Source organism: Balearica regulorum, chromosome 10 (assembly GCF_011004875.1).
Source record: "Balearica regulorum gibbericeps isolate bBalReg1 chromosome 10, bBalReg1.pri, whole genome shotgun sequence".
Classification (NCBI taxonomy): domain Eukaryota; kingdom Metazoa; phylum Chordata; class Aves; order Gruiformes; family Gruidae; genus Balearica; species Balearica regulorum.
This window is the reverse complement of record NC_046193.1, coordinates 7,131,129-7,156,140: the sequence shown is the minus strand read 5'-3', so window position 1 is coordinate 7,156,140 and position 25,012 is coordinate 7,131,129. Positions and strand designations below refer to the sequence as shown.

General features: G+C 51.2%; 1 protein-coding gene across 1 annotated transcript in view; it reads left to right on the top strand.

Annotated features, from left to right (window-relative positions):
- LOC142603124 (uncharacterized) overlaps positions 1–25,012 on the top strand; it is a 342,240-nt gene that overhangs the window by 308,500 nt on the left and 8,728 nt on the right. The window contains exons 17-23 of the mRNA XM_075761903.1: positions 530–747; positions 3,934–3,988; positions 4,080–6,667; positions 13,078–13,561; positions 14,135–14,333; positions 18,435–18,640; positions 19,060–19,958. The gene's annotated coding sequence lies outside the window, so the exon portion shown is untranslated. The remainder of the gene's footprint in view (positions 1–529; positions 748–3,933; positions 3,989–4,079; positions 6,668–13,077; positions 13,562–14,134; positions 14,334–18,434; positions 18,641–19,059; positions 19,959–25,012) is intronic.

The window sequence follows — 25,012 nt, the reverse complement described above, 5'->3', positions numbered from 1 at the left end:
GCACAGCTGTGTCAGGCAGCAGGGCCTTGCTGGGAACATCTCAGATGGCTCTCTTACAGTAATTGCCCTGATAGTGCATCTTGAGCTGGGAAATCACCTTTTGGACCAGAGCAGGAACAGAGAAAGAACATGGCTTTGGCCTGAAGGATTTTGATATTTGTAGCTTGACGTCATTTTGGCTTGAAGCGAAAAGCAAGCATTTCCAGTCCTAGAAAGGTGGTGGAGCAGGACTGCTGGTGCAGGGAAGTCCCCTCTCTGCTACACCTGCCTGGCCTCCCCAAAGCCTGTGGGGTGAGCAGGAAACCCCCTCCATGGAGACATTCATTTGAAATCACATCGTCCGCAGGGAACGCTCCCTGTTGCCGTGCTGTGATTTCTCTCCCAGCTCTTCCTAGCTCTTTAATAGGAATTAGGTGCTCTGAGTCCCGCGGGCTGCTTTCCTTGTGCTTGCGCTGATTTCCAACTAATTTAGCCCCAAAGAAAGTATAATGAAAGCATCAGATTCGCAGGTCTCTCTTTTCCTTCACAGAAGACCGTCCCTTTCAAACACGAAGCGCAGCAAGCCCAAACCGGATCCCTGTACTCCTTGGGGATCGGCCTGCAGGGATGACGAGAGAAACGGAGTGAGTCTCCAGCCCTCTCCAGACCTAAACTGCAAAACCACAAGCTTCACCAAAGCCCTTCAAGCCAGCCTGTCTCCCAGCAGAGTCTCTGTCCCTCTCAATTCAGGGCTGGAAATATTGACAGGTATGGAAAATCCATTACAAATAATTAAATAACCCTCCCTGCAGCGCTGCCGGTTCCGTAAGTGCTTCCCCAGCTGCTGGGAGACTGTGAGAGCACTCCCTGGAGCGAGCGGACGCAGGTGGTGCTGCCTTGTGGCTGGAAACGGCCCGACAGCGGAGGGGAGGCTGCACTTTCTGGTTGTCTGGACCCTTCCCCTCTGCGGTGGGACCTCTCGCCAAACCCTGCAGCCTCTCTGGAATTTCCAGACAGCCCAGTGTCCGCCTTGGAGGAGCCCCACTGGAGGCCGAGGGTCTGGACTCTACAGTGGTGGCAGAGCGGGGAGATACTCAGTTTCCTTGAGACAGAAATGTAATTTTGCATTTAAATAGTTTTTTCCTCCCGAAGGGTCCTTAAGCATTCACTAAGCTGCTAAGAGGCCCGAGGGGTCTGGCTGGCAAACCTGCGAGGCAGTGGTGGGACAGAGGGGAAGGGAGGGGACCAGGCGCTGCCCAGGTCGGCACTGGTGACCAGCACCTTCACCTTGGGAAGGGAGAGATGTTGGCCAAGGGCTCCAGCAAAATGCTGTCATCAGATGCAACCTGCCATAGGCCTTTTTATTGTCTCTCCGCTGGCACCTGAAGCAGCCCATGTTGTTGAGTAGCTCCTACGTGCTCATACTGAACACAAGGGCTGTGCCCACAACCACACCACATGATTTTTCTCCAAGGGTTCCTGGCAAGCGTGGAGCAGGCAGGAACCAGGAGAGGGACAGACTGTTTTGATGTTGGACTCTCATTACTGTGTTCAGTAAACCAGAAAGCGAAGGGTCAGTGTTTCTCATGTGCAGGCAAGCTCTAGCATGTCCCAGTGTCCCTTTCCTTCTTGAAGGATGTTTCTGTAACGTGTTTCTGGGGAAGGAAATCAGCTGTGTGGTCAGCAGGGTGGCATGAGGAGCTTGGAACTTGATAGTGCTGGATAAAGGTAGAGAGATGGTTCAGGAGGAGCAACTGGACAATGGGCTTGTTACAGGCATCTCCTGCCTTATTCTTCCAGCACTCCCCACTTCCCTGCAGACTTTAATTCTGCAAAGCAAGTTGGATTGTAGCCACTGGGACCAAAGAGATGTACCTGGTTAGTCTTGTGTTGGCCATTACAGGGACAGATCCGCGTAGTATATGTGATGGAGAAGAGACTGACCGCTCATCCTGGTCTTGAAGAGCCTCCTGTTAGAAGTGAAGGACCAGGGTTCACATTGCAGCTTATGTTTCACCAGTAACTTCTGCTGTTGAAATTGCGTTCTCTCTCCTAATCATGTAAGGCTTATTTTCCCACACTGGAAAATGAATTCAGCGCCGCTGGCAAAGCTGGGGGCTGGGAAGTTTTAATTACTGTTTGTACAGTGTTTTGGGGCTCGGGAGTGAATGGTGCTGGAGGCCTGGGAAGGGTTATATTATATATTGGAAGATACTTACATTTTATTATATGTATGAGCTCTGTGGTCCTGTCAGCAGCTCCTTCCTGATGCCTGGATGCAGTGAGGTTTCCTCACGCAAGTGCTGCAAATTCCCTGCTCCTGTAGCCGCTTCCTGCTGCTGAGCATCACTGCACAGTAAGAGGGGGACGTATTAAAGTCCAGTGTCCCCTGCCAGCCGGAATAAAGTCAACCAGTGTGTGCCTGTAAATACCCACCTGCTACGCAGGAGAGAAGAGCCATAAAGCTCTCCTCTTACAAGGCTTTTCCTAGAGCATCTCTTCCTTGGGCAGTGCAGCCACATCCTACATTAACCTTCCTGTCCCCCCACGCCCTTGCTCAGAACAACACCTCCTTGATTATAATCCATCGAATTCCTCTCTCCTTTACCTGGAAAGAATGGGATTTGGGGGCAAGGAACAAATGTGAAGGCGTAAGTCTCTTTTCATGGGAAAGGAAATCTATCCAGCACCCTGCTGGGAACCCTGCTTTGCCTAAACCCCGGCATAATGCAGTAAGAAGTTAAGGCTCTTAGCGGGCGAACAGTGCAAGAGTCCTATTAAGCACATCTCAGGTCTTTGCGGTCAAGTGTTCTGCGTTGCAGCCGGTGCACCGCGTTTTGCACAACGAGGCGATTGTGGCCCTGCTGCTCTGGCATCGGCATCCCGCGCTTGCCTGGTGCAGGCTGCAGGGAGGATGGGCTGTTCAACAGCCTCTTGCAGGTCCAGGCCAGTGCTTCAGAAAATGATTTTCTGGTGGGTAGGAGTCTACAGGATTGTGTAGAGTAGAGGGCAAAGTCCTGGAGCTATTAGCTATTACTTACATTAGCTACTGATTAGCATGTGTGCCCCTATGTGTACAGCTGTGAAGTAATATGGTATCCAGGCTTATGATACCAACCACATGAAAATCAGTGAGGGAATATGGTGACTTCAACCTAAAATATGATTTTTTTTTTTTCCATCACATTTGTGGTTTTGTGGCACACTTGGTTTTCTGACAGATGCTGCAGAAATATTCAGCTGATTACGGCAAGGGGCAAAACTGGAGTTACTTAAAATTTACCAAAGCTTTTAAAATGCAAAAGCCTCCCCAAAAGATGTGCTTTCCCTCTTTAGCCAGCTCTCACACTGGTGGTCACTCCTGAGCGGTGTTTTCCTGGGGTGGTGGGCAGCCCCTTGCTGCCTGTGCCGGGCATAGCAGGCAGGGGAGGATAGCCCAGGTAGGAGCCCCAGGGGGACAGCAAAGCCCGTGTGACAGCACTGCAGTTGCCACCTGATGGGTGACATTGCCAGCACTGCTTCCCCTGTGTCTCCTTCAGTCTGAGGTGGACAGAAGGTACGGAGGAGTTAGCTGAGCCTCTATGACCTTGATGCTGCTCGTCAAGAGGGTTTCATCTACTGCCAGGTACGTTAACAGCGTCTGCCGTGTGGCTGCTGGGTTGACGTCTGTGGCTTTCTGGGCATGATTGGTTCCAGGTCCCGTGAGTTACCACAGCCACCTTGCCGAAATCAGGTGAGGAACATATCCACCAGCCCTTTCGGCAGCACCACGGTGTGTTGGGGTGTGATGGGACCAGCCCAGCCCCACGCTGGGGAAGTGTGGAAAGGCACAGGGCTGCTAAGAGCCCCACTCACATCCCTCCAGCGCTTCCCCACAGGCGAGCAGATGTCAGAGGAACATATTGTGCAATGGGTTTATTCCGTCTGCAGTAACTCCTGTTCTCTCTCTTTCAGGATATTCTCCACAGCCCACCTGACATCCAGCGGAGGCAAAGAAACAAATGCCCAGGTATTGTCTGCTTATACCACAAGTGCTCAGGAGCGTAAAAAGAGTGCTGAGACCACAGATTTCACCTTTTATTTAACTCCCCCCTTTTTAGGGATGAGGCCAGAGCTGGCCCCGCAAGGGAGAATCCAGCTCCAAGCACTCCAAGGAAGCAAACAGACCCTTTAAAGACATTTATTGCCGAAGAAAGCAGGCACAGATTCAGCATGAAGCCACAAAACCAATTTTGAGGAAGAAATGCAGCTTGCCTCCTGTCCCTTGTCCCTGAGAACCGAAGGGGAGAGACCATCCATCACTGCCCATCGCTTCAGGTCGGCATCCCGGGCAGGGGCAGCATCCCTGGGTGCTCAACGGTCTCTTTGAGCGCAGTTCTGTTTAGGTTGGCTGCTGCTGATCCCAGCCTGTCTTCAGCACATGGATGCTTTTAACCCCTCAGAGGTGGGGAGTGCCAGCCCACTGCACGCTCCGTGGCTGACGAGGACACTGCCGCGATTCATTCATGTCCCTGCTCAGGGCGCAGATTGTAAACACGGTAGGGAAGCCAGGCCACGTCCCAGCCCAGCTTGGCTGCCTGCCTCGAGGTCCCCATCGCCCAGAATTTGGAGCTTACCTCTTTTTTCCATTACCTCCAAGCAGTAATAGTGAATGTTTCCATAACGTTTCCTAAAAATAAAAACGTCAACAGAAATAGCCGTTTAATAACACAAGTCTGTGCATCTCTGGGCTCTGAGCAATCTACAGGCTGGGAGGAGAAATGCTGAAAGAGCTCATGAGTTTGAAGATACTCTGAGAAGCTCCCTTACTGCACATGGACCAGCTCTCACCAGCATCACCTGGGGCAGGAGGGCTGTTCGAGGGCTGTTTTCCCTCCCTAGGCGAATAGCCAACCCCTCTCCAAAAGCAGCCCATCTGTCTGATACTCTGTTTGACGGAAGAGCCTGTATCAACAATACAAGTTGTGTGACCGTGCTGAGATGCCAGTAGTGTGGCAGCACGTGGACTGGTTACTGTTCTGTCTCTTAAGTAGGGTGTTAATTTTCTGTTACGGTTTTCACGGGGGAAGAAATCAAAGGATTTATACGCCCTATGCGTGGAAGGGCTTTGCTATGCAGGAACGCATCAACCTGGTACAGTTCATAATAGCCATAAATATCAGAGAGCTGCTTTTGATGAAAAACCGAGGAGCTGTCTTGACAGCAGCACTATGCAGCAGCACAGGAGAGAAATCAGAGAACAAGTACTTTGTGCAGCCTTTTGGGGAATGGGTGGTTGAGCTGGGATGTAAAGATAACAAAATTACCTCCTACTTGCAGTTCAGGCAATGTTAAACCCCTGCGATTCAAGTTTTGGGGGAATGACCCTACTTGGCATCCTTGCTTGCCTTCCTCGAGCCCTAATCTGTCCCCGTCAAAATCCCTGGCTGGATCCTTTATAGGAACCAGCGGTGGGGACAGGAGCTTCGTCCCGCTTGCTGAGGATGGATGGTGGATGCTCTGGTGGTTAAAGCACTCGTACAGGCTGCATTAACCCGTCTTCTGTGCCCTATCTGTAAGTTGGCAGGTCTGATGGGTGTGCTGCACGGTTAAAGCGACCAGTGCTCAGTACAGGAACAGGGCACCCGAGGACATCAGGAGGACAGTGAAAGCCTTGTCATGCAGCCTAAAGTCTCACAGCAAGTGTCTATTAATAAGCCATGCCTACGCTTCCTCCAGGTATTTACAGTGCGCTTTCTCCCTGTTAGCTTTGAAAACCACAGCTCCGTTTTGACATAGCAAGTCCTTTTCTTTTAGTGATGCATTCGGGACCGCAAGTGCGTTTGGCTGGGGAAGCGTGTTGGTAAAAACCGACCTCGTTTTGAAAAGCCAACAGGGTTTCCCTGTAAAAATGATCTCTGTCTCCAGATGAACAGTTTCAGCCTGTCCTCTGGGAGTCTCTGCTCTGGAGATGGGGGCTGGCTGGCTTTAATGCTGGCTGCAGAGGGGTGCCACCAAACCCATGCAACATACAGTGGTGACAGCATCAGCCCAGTCGGCAAGGTCACCTCCCGCCGTGCGGGCTGTCCTGGGGAACAGGGGCAGGTGGGGATTCCCGGGTGCTTGGAAGGGGACCTTTGGAGGCTGCCAGCCTGCGGGGACCCCCCCAAAAAACCCTGAAAAGTGGCTGGTTTCTTATCCTTGCCCAGGGAAGACCCCCTTGTGCCATGCTGATGCTTTGGCAAATGAGTCGAAACTGGCAGAGCTGCCAAACGGGGCCAACTGACAACTGGATGAGCCCGGCTGGTGAGTCAGGTTGGGCTGGAAATGTAAGGAAAAAAGCATTTTCAGCCCAGGGAAACAATGGGAAATGAAATGGAAACTGGGACCTCTGAGTTCCTCCACCCTTCCCCAAGGAGAGTGCTGGGGTGCAGAGAGCAGTTCCCAAAATCCAACATCTATTGTAACTCAGCTGTACCCTCTGAGAAGCGTCTTTTTGCCATTAGACGTGCAGCTACTGCTGGAGTGACTCCCTTCTCCTTAGCTGGAGCTGGAGACAAAGGAAAGAATTGTTGGTAATGAGCTATTTATGGAGAAATTCATCTTGATATTTGCATCTCTAATACAAGGCAAGGCAGCGCCGCGACTCTCCTACCATGGTTAAGGACGGCACTCAGAGGAGGTTGGGAGCCTCGAGGTCCCGCAATTGGTAAGAGCATATTTCAGCATTGCTTGTTTGCAAGAGAACAACCCAATTTGCATTGCTGGAAAAACAACCTTGCAGAAAACCACAAGAACCCATTGTTCTGGTCAGGCCCTTGGATTTTGTCAGGATTTTTTGAATACTCCTTTGAAAATTCCCACTGGGTTGTCTTGCTGTTTGCAAGGTGGTTTGGGATTGGGAAGGTGCAGGTAAGCTGGCAAGCGGAATTGCCCCGAAGCATTGAAGGATATTCAATTAGCCCACCTCGACTGCAGGAACACGGGTAGCTGGCAGCACATCACCCCTCCTGGTAAATTAAGATACCGCATGGTGGCTTAGTCACACCAGAAGAGTAAACGGCTCACAACTTGCTGAGACAAATTCCTCCCGGTTTTAATTAGCCATGAGATGCTGGAGTGCCTAAAGCTCTCTCACTGCCCCTGCCCGTGTTTACACTCAGCGCATCAATCCAGTTTGGATTCAGGTCTCCGAATATTTGCAATTAGCAAATACTGTTCAGTTTTGCCACAGATTCGTATCCCCAGTTTTTTCCAAAACAAAGGGACAGATGCTCGGATCCCAGGACTTCAGCAGGAGAGCCAGAGCTGCTCATCCAGCTTCTCCCCTGTGCGCTGGCTCGGTGTAACCCCCAAACAGAAGTGATGGGCAGAGGATTCTGGCACCCTGAGGATGGAGCGGGGACCATGTAGCAGGAGCTGCTAATAGAAATGAAGGAGTCCTTAACGCTTAAGGCTTGATCCTGCCTTTACTGTGTTGTTTATGCCGCATCTTGTAAAATCGGTTGCAGATCACGTGTGCCCGCGTATGGTGTTTGTTTTTGCCAGTGTGTCTGCGACAGGTAGAGCTGGCTCAGTGGGAGGCTGGTGTGATTTTGATCACCTGAATTGTCACCCCTGGATGTCCCTGCACAAGCTGGGGTGCAGGAGTTGATCAGTCCTCAAGGGGTGCCCAAATCCAGTGTAGGCTGGAGGGCGCCGGGCTGGGGCTGGCTTGGTTTTGCTGTGACTTTGAGATGAGATGCTCTCGTCCTTGATGGCTTGGGCAGATCTGTTTGGAAATGGAGCATCTCTGTGATGTTTGAGGAAACTCTCGCCTTTGCACATCTCCTCCCCTCCCATCATATTTCTCTTACTGATGTGATGTCAGCCAGGTAACTGAGGTGTTTTCAAATGAGCCTCCATAATTCTGATGGTGGCATGAAGGTTCCCGGTCCAGCCAGCTCACGCGTGCCAGTGCTAGACTTAGCACTTCTTATCTGACAGCAAATGCGCTGAAAATCTTAAAAATAATCTGCATTTTAACTTTGGTTGTGTTAAACAGCTTTCAGGATGCAGTGATGCATTTTGCTTGTTGCAAAGAGCCCTATTGGCAGTTTTTAAATAATTATGTTTAATTTGTACTAACAGAGCACATAAAATCCACGTCCCATAAACTGTGCTAAAGATAAATGTTGCTTTTACATAAAGACGTACAAGATTAATTTAAAGATCTGAGGTCTGCTGACCCTTCAGCTTGTTGCACAACCTTTCATATGTGTAAAAACGGATGTGAGAGGCAGTCTGGTTGGGTTTACCTGTTCATACTGGCGGCAGAGAGCCGCAGTTGCTCTGCGGGGACGGATGGGTTTGAACATGCACAGCACTAAGGCACGCGCTTCAAAACTTCCAACTCATAAATACTCATTCCGTGTTCCAGAGGCACTCGTCTAAACCTGACTGCAGTGAGCTGGATACCAGATAAGGGCTGTGACCCTCGCCTTCGTGTCGGTCGGTAACGACTGTGGCATTGATTGCCAGAAGCGCTGGACAGCACGCAGCAGCCATGGCAGCGGCTGCGGAGCCCTCGCCGGTGGCAGCGCTGCCTTGGCACCAGCGAAACAGCCCTGGGATGGTGAGGGGACAGCTTGGCTCTGTAGCAGGGGAGGGGAAGAACCTGTTTGGCTCTCATGAATGATGCTGTTCTCCTCAAGCTAAAATGGAGCTTGAACTAATACTTTATTCCTCCCACCCAGACTCAGAAAACAAGAGCCTTGGTCGCTGGGATGTTTTCCTTTGCCAAGCCTCTGCACGGCTCGGTTTCAGGAAAAAGTAAGCCCAGCCCCTGAGACATCTGTGTTGAGGACCTGATGCCTGGTAATGGTTGAGCATGTATATTGAAGCCAACACAAGCCAGTGAGGGGAGGGAGCGATCCCATGACACGGCCTCATGGGTTTCTATGTTACAGCAGCGTGAAGGAAAAGAGGGGCAGGAACAAGAGGCAGGAGGACAAGGGGGTGACCCTGTTGGCAGGAGAGCAAAGGCCTGACGCTCCTAACGCAGTTTACCGTGGTGATCTGCTCTTTCGGATCCTCTGTCCAGCATGAGGTCCAGCACCCTTGCGGGAGGTGCTGCCCGGCTCCCCTTGCCCAGCTGGGGGCTGCCATGGCAGTCGGGCTTTGCCGCTCACGTTGTGTTCCACCTTGGAGAGGCGGTGGTTGGGATACGCAGGAGCTGAGAGGGTTTTCTCTTGTGCAGTTACCAGAGTGGCTGAAAGGCACAAGTGCTGTAGTACCTGGCATTTTGTCTCCCATCTACTCTGGGCTGTAAGACCGATAAGCCAAAAAGGGAGCAGAGGATTGCATTTACCCTTTCTCCCAGCATGGGTTAGGAGAGACAAAAGGATAAATCAAGAGACATTTCAGCACTTACCTCCTGTTTTTACAGAAATCACTATACATTACAAGTGCCTTTGCATATTTTATAGCACTTTAAAAAGCCAGTGTAGCTAATCTGGAAGTTGGCTTGTTCAGAGAAGCACAAAACATGTGCAGCCATAAAAATCCCTCATTTGATGCCAAGCTATTGCATTTTCTAGTGTCTGAAAGGCAATCACTATTACGCATCCAAAGAGTTCAGCTTGACTCCCCCCAGCTCCTCATGGTTGGTGAGAGTAAAAACACCAGCACAGCATCTTGAAAAGTTGTGCTGTGTTGTTGCCGTATGGTATAGATGTTTCGGTAGCAAAGGCAGCCTCCATCCAAGGGCTCGCCTTTAGAAAGAGGAGCAGCGTGCTTTCGTGCAGTTGGGAAAAAAAAATAAAAATAGTCTGATTGAAAAGGACAGAGATAAGGCAGTGCCAAAAGATTGGAGGAGTAATGGTCCTGGAGCAATTAGCATCCCTCTAACAAGGAAATGTGGTTCACGGGGGCTTTGGGTTGCAAAAATGCTGTCTCAAGTCCCTGAGACCTAGTGAGGGGTTGGGTATTCGGAGGGTTTCTCGCCTCTTATTACTACAAAACATGTCGGAATTTTTTTATCTTTGGAAAAGCTGCTTCTCTGCCTAGTTTGATTGAAGGTGCTCAGGAGGTTCAGCAGTTATCAGTGGTATCTATAAGACATGTGTATGCGCATGCACAAATAGTGTGGTCACATAAACCCTCTTCCCGTAGGAAACCAGGCTGAAAATGTGGCCTCTCCAAGTGCTTGACTCAATGTTCAGTCTGTAAGGGCTGTTCCCATGTCCCCTTGCTCTCTTCACTTGGGCGTTTGATGTATTTGGTTGTTGGAGGGAAGGAGGAGGACGACAAGCATTGGGGTTAATGGTAAGGGATGCTGGTTGTCTCCAAAGCTCTTGCTCTGCCCTGATTCAGGTGATGGCTGGGTCACCTTGGCCTCTCTTCTGCAGCAGAGAACAGCTTGACCAAGCCTTAGCATGTCGTCCTCTTCAGAAAAGGTCCCAGCTGTGGGAGGAAAGCCATCTTCAAACAGGGAAGGGGGTCAGACGTGCTGGGTGTGCAGGTCCAGCCAAGGGGGCAGCTGTGAGCTGGCCCACGTGGTGGTGGCAACCTGTTCAGCTGGTGCAGAGGACAGCCGGGATCCGGCAGTAGCAGTTGGTGCATTTCCTGACTGTAACCTACTTAAGGGGAAGGCTGAAATCTGTTGCAGGGGAAAACAGCCAGGAGCATTGGGTGCTGGTGGAAGAAGGAGCGTGATTCAGCCACATGAAGGCATCTCCCTGTAAGAGAATTACCTTCCCTATAAAGCAGCAGGTATTGCTCTTAAGTATTATCAAGCTTAAATCGGTTCCCTAGGTGACATCGCGGCAAGTGGATTTCCCAATTAAGCACATCCCAATTAAGTGGGATGTACTGTAATTACAGAGTGCTCAGCGCTAGGAGCAAATCAGATCCGTTTGCAGCAGAAGGGCCGGATCGAAGCTCTTCCCCAGCCTGGAGTGGGTTGTACCAAGGCATTTCTGTAAGCGTGAAGGTGGGCAGGCAGGAGATAGGATTTTGCAGCCACCCCTGCCGTGCCAGTCAGCACATTCCCTGCAGAAAGAACATGCTGGAGGAAGCCCTGATGCCACATCTTTAAACCCTCTGATATGAGAGCAAATTCCTTTTGAGGTTGCGCTCCCGTGTCTCCTGCTAGTCCACCATCCTCTGGGTGAAGCCTTTGCTCCTGCCAGAGAAAATACCTATTAGCAGAGGTGGTTGTGCAGATGCCCCGCAGGGAAACAGTGGCTCTTCCTAAGGAAGCAGAGGCTGTTGGATGGTGCTGCCGTCCTCCAGGCAGACATTACAGCCCTTCAGAGCCAAATTGCCTTTGCACAGCCCGAGGGAGGTGGTTCTTGCTTCACAGCTCCCTCTCCCCATTCCTCTGGCTTTCTCTTTGAAGACATCCCACCTCCAGAACAAAGCTTCATGGTCCTAGAGTCGGACCAGGGCTATGAAAGCCCATTCCTCTAATGCTTTGTGGTTCCCAGTTGCTGTTGGAACGTTATAGGAAGAGAGGAAAAAGATGCTGCTTTGTTTGTTGTCTGTTAGTGAAGAAGAACTGAGTGTTTGCTGTCTTGGATGGGTCAGAGCATTTTGAGCTGGATGGGGATGTGAAATCTGGAGGCCTTCTGGCAATTAACTGGTCAAGGCAACACCAAAATGCTGGAGATGGGACATCAAGTGTAGATTCAGCATAAAGGGAGGTGATGTCTGTGTCAGGAGGGGGGTGTGGCACAGGAGCCATGGCCACTTTGGAACTGGAGCAGGACTTTAGACCTGAACATGGACTCTCAGACCAGGGCAGCCTCCAGATTAGAGCCCACTTTACCACTCACCAGGTTTACCCAGCTGCTGCAGGATCCTTATTAATTCCCACTTGGCTGGGAGATGACCTAAGTGCAGTGCAGCACGCTTTCCCTCCAGGCTCCCAGTCCTCTAGGTCATGCTGGCTGGTGCACATCTTTGGTGGCTGTGGTGCTTCCAGGGGTCTTGTGCCTACAGGCAAGATGGCTAAAAAGCTCTTCTACGCACCACACCCATGTTCTTCTTCACTGGGGTTACAGGGTGAGGGGCAGGAGCCCATCTAGTTCCCAGAGATGAGACCTTACATTTTGGGGTGATGTATTACAGGATCTTTAACTGCAGAGAGAATGTCCCAGAAGGATAGCAGGGGAAGCCGATGAGCTGCCTCCTCCCTTTGAGAAGGTTAACCATGTGTACATGAATTGGCTCTGTCCCATGTGGATTGTCCCTGACCTCAGCAGCCAGTTGGCACTCCTGCTTGCTGGGCTGACCCCACAGCACCCATGGAGGGAATGCTGCTGCTGGCCTGCACCACTGCAGCACCTCAAACCCCTTGCTGATGCCTCCTCACCTCCCACTGTGCCCATCACTCTCCCATCCCAAGCAGGTTTCCTCCTCCTGCCAGCCGAGCTGCGGTATCCCCACGATGCTCGTATCCAGTTCCGCAGGCTGTCCAGCCAGAGGTGCGCAGCGCGTGTGTGTGCAGCGGCTGCGCTGCTGTTCCACCCTCAAGTCCTTGCTCTGCTGCTTCCATACTGCTGGTTTTGCAGTGCCACCCACTGGTAGAGGCTCCCCAGAAATCCTCTGCAGCTCTTCTCTGCCACAGGTGATGCTCCAAAGATGAAATACTAGAAGGATGGCTCTGATGGGTGTCATTCATAGGGCACATTGCATGGGTGCTGGCCTGGGACATCTGGAAATCTTCTGGCATCCTTTCCGGTGTATCTCGGTGTATGCTGAGCCCAAGCTGCAAGCTCGCTGGGTTGGCAGAGTCCCAGGTGTCAGCTCAGGCCGTGTTTAAGGCCCAACGGGCTGTCCAGCCCTACGTCCTGCCTGCAGCATGGCAGGGCAGGCAGCAGCAGCAAGGTGGTTTCCCATCCCTGCTTGCTGGATGTGCCAAATTGGTGTTTTCCCATGCAGGATAAAATACAAACCCCTGGCTGATACCAAAACCCATGCTGTACGTAAGGAGCATGCGTTCCAGTTGGGGATGTGCTCCTGGGGATGTAGGCTTGAGGACTTGTGTGGGAGAGGATGCTTTTGAGACCAGCCTGGTCTCCCCAAATTTGCCTTGTCCCTTTCTGACCCCATTTATACTCTCGTCTCCATCCCCAGTTTAATGCCCGATGTGAGCCCAGTCGAGAAACAGGAGGAGACACAGCGAAGAGACAGAGCAACGCAGTTCTCGGGGTTTGTGCGTAGCGAGCCGCCGTGCGCAGGAGACTGCTTCCAGGCTGGTACCCAGTCGAGGCAGCCGAAATCAGCTCGCTGCCCGGACGCGATCCCCTTGTCGAAGCAGCAGCAGCACAGATAGACCGCCAGGAACTGTTTCCCCAGCCTCCTAACAGGCCGTGAGTGCTTGTTTAAAATAAAGCCTGACAAATGGCATGTTGGGGGCGTCAAGTCCTGGAGCACCGTCTTCCAAAAAGTCTGAAAAGGCACCAGAGGGGAGCCTGGCACGGCCTCCCTGATGACAGTAATTAAAGGCTTCTGCACTCAGGGCTGGGAGCTGCTCCTCTTGCAAATTGGCCTTGATTGAAGAGGAAGAGAATGATTAGGCTGAAAGGGAGTGATGGGGGTGGCAGGCAAAAACACAGAGGTAAGTCTCAATTTGTCTTCTGAATTTTTTTTCCTCTCTTCCTCCCTCCCTAAGGGTGTCCGTGCGGGTGGAGGGAGCAGCACTCCAGCTCTGCACAGCCTGGGCTGGCTCTGCCTGAGCTGCTTGGGGGGGTGTTAGGCTGAAAAGGAGCAGCCCTGCTCTGGTCCTGCCCACACAGCCCCAGAGCATCGCCCAGCATGTCAGGCAGCTGGCCCTCTTCCGGAAAGTTCTCCAGGCTGGATGGTTCCAGGGTCACCCATCCCTTTGCAGAGCTGGCAAAGGGATCAGCCCCTCACCTGGACTAAACCCTAGCTCCCTATAGGGGCTATACCCCCTATAAACCCCAGGGTTACAGCTCTTACCCCTATTTTAATTATAAAGGGGACATTGATAGTTTGTTCGATCTAGGTTTTACCACATTATTTATTTTAAACCCCTGGTTTTGATGAAATTGTCTGAATATATTTGACTTCAGTGCTAAGCTCTGCATCAACATGAACGGTTCCTGCAGGGTAGCTGATGGCATTACAGAAATACATTTCCTTCCCTTCCTAGAGCTTTATCCTTTCTCAGACCTATGAGCACCAAAGACATCCCGGCTGGGGTCCTCCATGGAGCAGTTTGTCTTGAAGTACTTGGGGAAGTCACCGCGGCGTGAGCGCAGGATGCTACCTCCAAACCCAGCCAGCTGCTTCGCAGTGCAGGGCCAAGGAACTGGTCCAAACCTCAACCGAGAGCCTCTGGCCCCCAAGTCCGGAGCAGTAACAGTCAGGTAAAGCAATTCAGCTTGAGTTATGGCAGGATAGAGCATCGCTTTTGTCCTGGTGTGAAGGGCAGCTAAATAAATGGTCTTTATTCAAGGAACTATAAAAACTCCAGCACAGAGTTTCTGAGCAGCCAGCCTCACTCAAGGAAGCTGCTGGCCCGGTCTGCAAATGGATCCCCTTGTCTGGGTCCAGTCCTGCAACCGCTCAACCCAGTGGCCAAACTCCCTGCGGGAAGACAAGGAAGCAGGCCTGGTGCCCTACATTTGGTGCTCGTTAATATTTGGACGAGATAAGTGATGTGCTTAATCTAGTGCAGTAATTGTGTTTGTTATAGGGCAATAACTCTGCAGGGTTACCATGAAATTCGACGCGGCTTATGAAAAAGGCAGGCTGTTGCGGAGGCAGGGCTGCAAACCTCTGGCAGGAAAAAACCCTGTTGCGGCAGGGTGGAACCTGTGTTTGAATCGGGAGGGTGATATGATTGAAGAGGGACAGACAAAGATGCTTTATCTGCCGTCTCAGGCGAGGCGTGATGCCTGTTTGTCCCCGCGTGCCATGCCGCAGCCCCTTCCCAGCAGCGGGGTGGGAGATGCTCTGTCTGGCCAGGCTCCGGCTCCGGCTCCGGCAGTGGTGCTCAGCCACCCTAAATCCTCCCTGGCCTTTTGGAAGGGAAGCTGCTTGCTGGAGGGAGCAAGATAAGTGAAAGAGGAAAAAACCAAACAATTTGCTTCCAGCTCCTGCCAGCAGCGGAGGTGGTTACTACGTGAGCAAGGCTTGCAGCACCGGTTAATTCAGCACGGTAGCGCCTGTGTACCCTGACCCCCATGCGCAGCAGGCTTTGTGCTTTTGAGGTCAGCTCGAAAACCTACTCGAAGCTTTGAGCTTTGCATCCAGCCTTAAATATCCGACTAAACTCTTGCAAAATGGCTCACACGGCCACGCTTGGCAGCGTTGCAGCCGTGAGCAGGCCAGCTGCTAGAGGAGCGGCTGGGTGATCTTGCAGGGACAGCAACACCCCAGGTCCGTACAGCCAAGAGGGATCAAACTGGCATTCCAGCATGGCACCACGTTCGAGCAGGGCTGGATGCTCCTCTGAGTCTGTGTGTGCTGCCTGCGGCAGTCACACCAGTTTGCCTGCAAACCTGCAGCACTTGAGGAGCAGGCTCACATCCCAGGCTAGTTTTTCCTTCAGAAGGTGGAAAAGAAGAGAGCATGTTTTATTCTCCAAACCACAAGTGAAGCTGGATTCCCTTTCCTCCCCGAAGCATCTGGGTTCGGTCCTGACCCTGCTCTGCGTTACCAAGGGAGCAGCAGCATCTCGTTGCTCCCTCCCGTCATCCTCATTTAAACCACTCTGAATCTGGTCGCAGTCAGGCTGGCCGGTGGGTTCAGCTGATTGCGCTCCAGAACAGCACAATATAAATCTCCAGAAAAATTATTTTTCATTTCTATATGCTCCTTAAATTCCTCACACCTGCCTGCAAGCCCTGTGCCGCACTTGGCAGCCAGAGGTTCCCAGGGGCTCGCAGAATTGGGCCACGTAGCGGGGTAAGGGGGTCTTTAACCCCCCCGGTGCCAAAAGGCACTTTCGTGGCCCTGCTGCACGTCTCTCCCGGTTATAAACTGGTGTGACTTGACAGCAGATGCCAGAGGTTAGGAAAAGGCCTGGGATGGCTGGGACGTCGTTGCCATGGAAATCGCGGTGTCTGGAGTAGCAAGAACAAGAGCATCTCAAAAAGTAATGATCTGTCACATTGATTAAGGGGGAGTCAGAGGGATTGTCTTTGGGGAAAGCCTCCTGCTTCAAGTAATATGAATCCATATGCTACATCTCCCTGTTTGCCTCCCCCGAAGGGCTCTGTCAACAGGAAATAATCTGATTTGTTTTGACCGGGGGTTTCTCCAGGGAGTACCGACACGGTTCCTGCCCATCAGCTGCGCTGCACAGCTCCGCCATCCCAGGATGAAAGGCACCAAGTCAATGCAATATTCATTCACTTCCTCTTCCCTCCTTCATTCATTTCTTCATCCATTCATCTGCTTCATTCACATTTCCCCAGCACTTTAATGAGCAGTGCTTAGCCTCTGCAGTCCTGCAGAGCCTTCCCCTGGTACGCTCTTCACTGCAGATGGCTGTCTTCAGGCTTATTTATTTTGCAGGGCAAAGCTCGGCGTGGCTGGAGCAGCGCCGCGTTGTGCTCAGCTGGGCACTTGGGTCTTTAAACCCCACACAAATCCCCCCAGGTTTTGCTATTCCATCTTGATGATTTCTCTCTGCTGTGATTTCCATCTCATCCGGCTCCTGTCCTCATCACAGGAGCCCATCACAGCATCGGTGCCCATGCCTGTAGCAGCCCTCCTGGGGACACGGGGGGGTGGCATTGCTGGGGAAGCAGGAGGGAGCCGAGCGTGAAATGGGCATCGCTGGAGCGCTGGTGCCAGGAACTTACTGCTGAGCCAGAGCCACAAGAATAAACATCCTTGGGGCTGTGTCGCCGTCTGCCTGCCCCCGACATGCCGGTGCCCTGTGTGGTGCTTGAGGAGCGTGGAGTGATTTCTTTTTTTCTCTGCCCGGTGTCCCACTCTCAGAGACCGATTCAGCAGGGGCAGGCGGGTGACGGCCCCCGTGTGAGCTCCAGGCTCGGGCCAGGGGAGCAGAGCTGCGGGCCAGCAGCTGCAGAGCGAGCGGCCAGACCCCCGGCGTGAGCAGCTTGGGCAGCGAGGGGCCACAAGCCACGTGCAGGAGCAGAAGCAGGGGGCACATGCACCGGGCACGTGCAAGCCCCTGGGTTTAGGGATTTTCCTCAGATGAGCGTGGCTCATCCCTCCCATTGCCCAGTTTTGGGCACTCACAGGGTATAGATGGGGGGAACAAGCACATCTGTATTTCAATGCCCTTTTTCAACCACCCCAGAGCAGGTTTGGCGTTGTTTTTTTCCTCACCGATACGCAGATGTTTCTCCTGAAGAAAATAAAATGTCTGGGTAGAAATCCAAGAAAGATTAAAAGGAGAAAACTAATTTTCCTGCCTATGATCTCACTAGCGGAAGACAACCCTTTCCTCCCCCAGCCCAAAGCCCACTTTTGCTGTGCGTGCGGGTGAGCTGTACTGTCTCGCTCTGCAGATAGCTAAATGCATTTCTGAACCGAAGGAAGCAAACAGAAAACGTCCCTTCTTTGTATAATGGAGAAAGCTGTCTCTTTTGTTCCCTGCTTTTTATCAAGTATCTGCTGCCATTATTGTTACTCACTGGGTTATTACCTCCGAGTGGCTACTTCCACCAGCATGAGCTGGTTTATTGTCTGCTCGGAGTAATTATGGATTGGGATAATTCCTGCCGTGCTGTTTCATTGTGGAAGGATCCGCTGTGCTCTGTGGCCAAGGTAACTTGAGGTGATTTGTGCTGCTGAGTTACCCATCAAGTTAATTAGGAGTGGGTGGCTGATGCCCTGCCGTATGCTGGGACAGAAGGATTAGCAGAGGCTGAAACCAGGCGTCTTTCCTGCGTGAGACACACTCAAAGGAAAGTTTGTTCAGTGGAGCAGAGACTGGGGTTAGGTTTATTACTAGGAGTAGATCATCTTTATTCACTGGTTGACAAAATGTTGGCCAACGCGTCCTCCCTCCGGGGGTGCGGGACACCGTTGCTCTGTGCGTGTAGAGGACAGGATCATCCCTGCAGGAGGACTTGCAGTCCCAGTAGAAAACGCTCACTGCCTTGTTCATTGCTCAATCTAGGAGGGCGTTTGGTTCCTTGTCCCGTGCTGCAAAGATGAGGAGGAAAGTGTTCCTCGGTCCGTGTGGGTGTTCCCCTAAGGAACTGCCTTGCCTTGCTAGTTGGAGAGGGAAAATAAGACGAAAAGGCTTCTCTGAAGTTTGAAATCGAGACATTCTCCTGGGCCTCACATATCTGCCAAGATCAGAGCCCTGGTGCTGTCACGCTGTCTCTTTGAGCCGGGGGCAGTTCCACCCCAGGCTGGAATACACACCTGGCTTCACGGCAGAGGGCTCAGCCTGCAGGTTGCAAAACTACCTGGTTATTTTGATTCCTTTGATACTTGATCTGCTATCAAAACAACTTCTTTCTTTCTCTTTTATTCCCTAGGAATCCCAAATAAACCTGCCACAGGCAATGACATTTTTTGGTGAGGCACTGCCAAACCTCGCCGGTTGTCCGTGCACAAAAGGGGTCGGGTCATCCCTCGCACAGCCCTGCAACTGCAGCCTTGCTTGGTGCAGGGTTTCTGCTGAACACGTCAGGGTTTTGTCCTGCAAGAGGAGCTGCCTGGGCTTTGCACTCCAGCTACTCAGGTTAGTAAGAATGTTTTCTACGTCCACGTGCTAATAAATAAATACAGAAGTATGACACATTTAAGCACTTGCTAAGGCTGTGACAAACACGTTTTTCCCACAATTAGTAACCTGTGGATTAGGGAGCCATGATTTTTATTTATTTTTAATAGCACACAATGAGGACAGATTAGCATAAAACTATAATGCTGTCACATGCTCTCAAAATCCTCCATGCAGAGACCCCATCCAAGTTCAGCACAAGTAGCAATGAGCTTTTCTAAGGAGGCTTGATGATAAGAAGTCTTTTTTTCCTGCTGGCTCAGAAATGGTGACTAGCAGGGTTGAATTTCTGGGGTTGTTTGTATACATAAAACATTGCAAAACAGTATTATTTGGTTATTTACCCTGCTACTGAACTTGGCCCTCCATTCCCACAGAAATCTCCAGGTGTCTGGACTGCACCTGACACAGAGAAGTCCTGCTGGACCCACTTATCGGAGTCCTTTTGGGTTTGATATTAACTCATTTCCCAATATTTTCTTGTGCACAGCACGGCTTCGTGTTTGCTTTGCTATTCAAACGTGGCCCGTTCTGAATGTTCAGATATCCCTTCTGCAAGAAATTGATGGTTCAAACTGATCTGGATGGCCACAAAGACTTCACCCCTTTCCTACCGCAGGTTGGACCCTGGGAAATGTTGTTTGGGGGTACGCGAAGCCACCTCTCTCCTGCTCCTCTCTGCTCTGCCTCTGGTGCAGCCAAGGCTCTAAGGGTCTGGAAATCCATCCTAAAGTTTCAGAGCAATCTTCCTGTGTCCTCCCTTGTCGGGCCGTGTTCCCAGAGCAAAGGGAAATGATGGTCGTTCACGGAGCACGTTGCCCTCAGCATCATGGCGATGGCATCAGCGGACCTGGAGGACAACCCTGCCTTGCCTTCTGGGGAGGCAGACAGCAGGCAGGAACAGGCAACAACTCTTGAGTCACAATGCTGTCCCCGCTGCCTCCTTTTCCCATCAGCTGCATAAGACAAGCTCTCCTTTCCTGCTCAAAAAATTGCCTGGATCAAAGTTTCGCAGCGACTTTTGCTGTCCCAGAGCGCACCAAGGTGTGAGTCATCCATGCTAATTTTCTCCATAGGTAACCGGGTGCCTGAGTGGATTGTTTGAGTCCAGGATGACTTGGGAGACATGTGGAAGCCAGCGTCCACCTGCCAGCTGTGTACGGGGTCCATGCGCTTCGAGGCAGGTGCAGACAGGCAGAGGCATCCCAGCAGGCTACTTGAGATCTCCATCAGATGGCAAGATAGTGGAAGTCTCCAGAGACTTTTCCTACGCGAGGTTGGTGTCTTGCATCCCTTTTCCCTCATATTTTTGGCCCTGCCCGCTCAGCTGCTTTCCCTTGGCCCCAGCTCCTGGAGCAGCCCCGGGGTTCGGCACACTGCGTGTAGGTACCTCCTGAGTGCCTGTCTGCAGTCATGGAAATAGTCCTACCAGGACCTGATGGCATTTGTAAATATTTGCATTTTGTGAGGAAATACCCTCTTTAAACGTAGGGTGATATTAACTCCGTCTCCTTTGTGTTCCCCCATGTTCCTGAGCTCTGTTCACCAGCCCTAGCCCCTGAGACAGCTCTGCTGAAAGCAAATATGTCAGTCTTCACTGCACAGGGAATATTTTAAGGCTCTGAAAACAAAGTTTATTATAGCAAAGCTGCCAAAAGTGTAACCACTGCCATGCTAAAATATCCTCTGCCTCCTACATTTGTAACGTGGGAGTCTTTTATATCCTCTTTACTGCTGCTGAACCATACATTTGTCTTGGCAGCAGATGTATATAGACTGGGACCTATTTCAGTGTCATGCAAAAGAGCTCTTAGGTTAAAAGATATATTACAGCTTACTGGAAAGCTTGACATTAACTGCGTGATGATGCTGCACAAAGATAAAGAACCAGCAATTTTATTGAATTGCGATTTTATCCATATGGGCTGAAGGTTTGAACTGTGTTAACATCTCCAAAGGTCTCCATTTGTCAAATTAACTATTGAGTTTTGGGCAACTAGTTAGAGAGAAGGAAGAGAGACCTCGTTTAACTGTTTCCAGAAAAGCAATGCCTCCTCCTCTACTGTATAGGAGTAACCCAAAAATAAGGCAGCCAAAACACAGCCCCTGCTCCAGCCATTGCTGGCCAGCGCGGGGGGCTCCAGGGAGGGCATCGCTTCCTTTGCGCTCAGGTGCGGCTGCAGGAAAGGTTCGGTCGGTCCCTACGAAGCTCTGCTGTGGTTATTATTAATACCAAGCCCATAAATGTTAGTACTTCAGTGGCCAAATTCCTCTGCAGTGCTGACAGACCTCTTACAGCCCCCGGATTTAAGCAGCAGCACCGAAGGTGTCCTCGGATGGCCCAGGATTTCCTCGTGTCTCTGGCAGTGGCACGCAAAGAGTTAATGATGGGAAAGTACGTATAGGTTTAGGGGAAGGGTATTTTTTTTTTAATATATGGTTTTTTCTTCACATCTGAGCTCTTGGCAGAGCATCCCCCGCCTCTAATCACACCTTATAACTGCAGTTTAAATCAAAACCCGCAAGGCTGGACCAGTTGGATCCAGTTTCTATTAAGCCATTTGATCTGCGACTGAGCAGACTTGCTGTCACCAAGCCAGTCCCCTGCCTGTGCCTCTACATAATGAGGCTCCTGCGGCAGCCCGCCGCTCCCCGCTCAGCGCCGGGGAATCCATGGAATACTGGGTCAGGATATGTCCCCTCTGCACCAGCCCTCTCCTCCTCTCACCCCCTACCCAAGCAGCCGATGGTGAAGCACGGCCGGCGGCTGCACCAGCGCAGGGAGGAGGCTCTTGCCAGACCATGGAGCACAGCTTGAAAAAAAAAAAAAAAATTAAAAAAAAAAAAAGGATTTCCAAGTTAAAGCAAAATCCCCTTTTTGTTCCTCACTGTAATTTGTTCGAACATTAACCCCTTGAAGACGTTGGTCGGTGGTTTTGCTGTTAAGGGCACTATGCAGCCGTGGACGGGTATGCGGCTGCCGTTAATAAAAGATGAGATCTCGTCCTCTCCGTGGCACATCGCTTCTCCAACAGACCATGGGTCAGAGCCACAGCTGATAAAATTGCCCAGGCCCCATATTGCTCTCTGCTGATATTAGTAAGGGCGATGGTCTCCTGATTTTATAGACTTTAAAAAAAAAGTCACTTTTTATTCCTTAAATTAACGCACCCACTGATGCACACATAAGCAATAGGAAGGAGACAGTCTCAGACACAATCTCAGCCGCCTCTGTCCCGTCCATCGCTGCTCCCGGGACCCCCCGGGTATGCAGGGCGGGAGGATGGAGGGAAGCGATGGCTCGGCATCCAGGACTGCATCACCAGGCTTCTGCTTTAGCTCCTTTTTGCAGCCATTTTGAACACTGAATAAAGTGGGAAAAATAGCATGCAGCCGTATAAATCCAAGCCAGTCTCTAAGTCAGATGTGTTTGAAAGTGGAATTGCAGCTGTAAGAGGGAAGGAGTATATTCGCTAGCATTTCCTGCTTTTTTTAACTGATATTTTAAAAAGCACTGGTTTGGGTGGGAAGTTTGGGTGAAATTATTGAGGAGTTATTCTATTAATGGGATTTTTTTTTTTTTTCTTTCCAGAGCCAGGTTATTGCTTCAGACAAGGCTGCAGCAGGCGACAGCACCCGGCTCTCCCAGCAGAGACGGCTGCAGTGAAATAACCCAGGAGGTCCTGGTTAAAATTAATTGCGTTAATTAATTGAGCAGCTGTGGCATGGCTGTTTTCTCTGCATGCCCTGGCTCTCAGTCCTCCTCTCCAAGGGGAGAAAGTGTCGTTGAACCCATTTATTGGCGATGCTGGCTCTCTGAAGCAGAGGTTGTCACCCTTGGTGTCCCATCACTTCTGAGATACTCATTGCAGGTGCCTGAGCCTCAGCTGGGACTCAGAACTTTCAGACCTTGTGGCAACGTTTTCTAGATGCAGAGAACTGCGAGAAGGAAATATTCTGGAGAGTTTCTATGTTAGTGTCTGCAGAGGGATGGCGTTGTCTCCCCTCCACCCACTGAGAGCCGGGGATGTGGTGCTGGGTGGCACCTGCGAGGGGCGGGTGGGCTGGGTGCGTGGTGTGCTTCAGACTCCTCAAAAATGATGTCAACCCAGATCTTCACTTTCCTTTTGTTGCGTGCAGCAGGTCAAGTCCTGCTCTGGAACTCACTGGGTTGTCCATCAGACACGTAGCTGATAGAAATGCTGCTCCTGGCCCATGGAAGGGCTTGTGGGCTGGGGTATGTTTTGTTTTTTCTTTTTTTGCAGCCAACCCATTCAGGAATGAATAAGCTTTTCTTTTCTTAGCCATCACTTTTTGCAGCATGTGTCAAGCTAACAATGGCTGGGTATTCCTCTGAGGCTGTAAAATAAGCTCATTCATCCTTTCTTTCTATTTGTTGTAAGGAGAACAAAACAAAACAAAAAAAAAAAAAAAGAAAAGAAAAAAAGAAAAACCTACTGAGCTACTGTTTGCTTTCCAGACGGAGCCTGTGGTATGGCAGCAGCCAAGCACTGCTCTCAGTCAAACACGAAGGTGATGCACCGTTTGTGTTCACTCAGCTGCATGGATACAGAGTGAGGAAGAAGGCAGGAATGTCAGTGGGAGCCTCTCGCGGGCTCCTCCTCACCAAGAGGAGCCTCCCTCCCACCGGCTTTGCCGGAGCTCTGTCATTTCCAGCAGGATCACGTTAACCACGGACCACGCAGGAGCAGGGCTGGGGTTTCAGTCCATGGCCACCTTCCTGTTGAGTCAGGGCCGAATCACCACCCTGTGCCAAGTGCAATGGGCCACCGTGCTGCTGGAGATGCTGTTTTGGTGGTGGTGGTGGGAGCTCAATCTGCATCAGCGGTGGGGATGGATGGGGGATGCTGTCACTTGGCACGTGGCGGTGGCCTGATGTTGCATGGCATTGAGATGCAGTAGAGGCTGGAGGGGGGAGATAACAAAGTGACATCTATGTCTTTGGATAGAGACAGCAAATGAGTCACCTGACTCCCTGGGAAAGGGTTTGGAGGAGGAGTTTGGGTTCTACCCCAAAACTCCCTGCTGGTGTCAGGAGACTGATGAGGGAAGAATCTTGAGCGTGGCTGTGGGACAAGGATGGCAGCACTGCAAACACCTTTACCTGCCAGGAGCAAAATGCTAGAGGATGTATATCCAAGCATTTGGAAAATCTTGGGGGATTTTCTGGGAAAAGCGTGGTTGAGTACGTGGCCATCCTGGAGAGCCGCAGGAGCAGCAGTTGTGTATCTGCAGCTGCGGATAGAGGTGGGTATGCTGTGCCCGATCCAGTTACAGCCCAAATTTCAGAGCTTGTGAGCAGTCACTGAAATCCTGGTGTCTGGTCTTAGCTGAAACGCAGACCTCATATAAAATTAGGCGAACTCATGGGCATTCAGACTGAGGCACTTAATCAAGGGTGTCTTGTAACTTGTAAGGTGTCTCTGCTTGGCCACAAGCTCTGCCTGCATCGTTTCCCACCCGAGACCGTGCCGATGGGTTTGAACTTTCTAGGTCTAAAGGAGGATGTGGTTGGTTAAAACAAAGGCAAAAGCCTGGAGGAGAAATGTTTTTGAGAGGGATTGGGCTGGACTCAGTTGGATCAGAGGATCAGGGTTAACCTTTACCCGGTAGCTTCCTCCCTTTCCGTAGATATTCCAAGAAACACCAGCTCCCATTGGCACTGCAGCTGTCTTGAAGGCCTTCAGATGTCAGACCTCAATGCCTACTCCACTTCTTTCCAGGTTTGAGGAGATGCTTTACCTTGACTAGTCAGGGCTAACCCACGGACTCGTCTCTGGCTTTGCCAGCAGGCAGGGCTGGCTGGAGCTGCTTGGCCTGGAGATGCAGTCCAAAAGCAGGAATCGCATCAGAGGAGAGGGAAGACTCATGGGAGTGGTTGAGGAAGGGAAGGAGAGAAGCAGACATCCCTTCCATCCTTCCAGCAGGTTTAGGGCCTATTGTTTGGTGTGTTTTACTGGTCCACAAGCAGAGCAACCAACCATCCTGCTGAATTCCTACCAAATTCTACCATCTCAGCATGACCAGTACGAATGCCAGCAGCTGTGGAAGACTGAAATAGCAGCTACCATTGCTTAGGCCCCACTGATTTGTCCTGTGGTTTTTCCGTGTCCTTTAATCTCCAGTAAATAATCCCTCACTTCCTTGCGGTCTTTCTAATTCCATGCTCTGCACTGGTGCTTCCTGTAAACAGCAGAGCTGGTGGCCCATGCATGGCCACCGCCGTGTAATTGAGGCTCTCCCCAGCCGCGCAAAGGCATGTGACAGGGCTGTTTTCAGGCTGGATGTGGCGGTGTCCAAGGGCTAAAT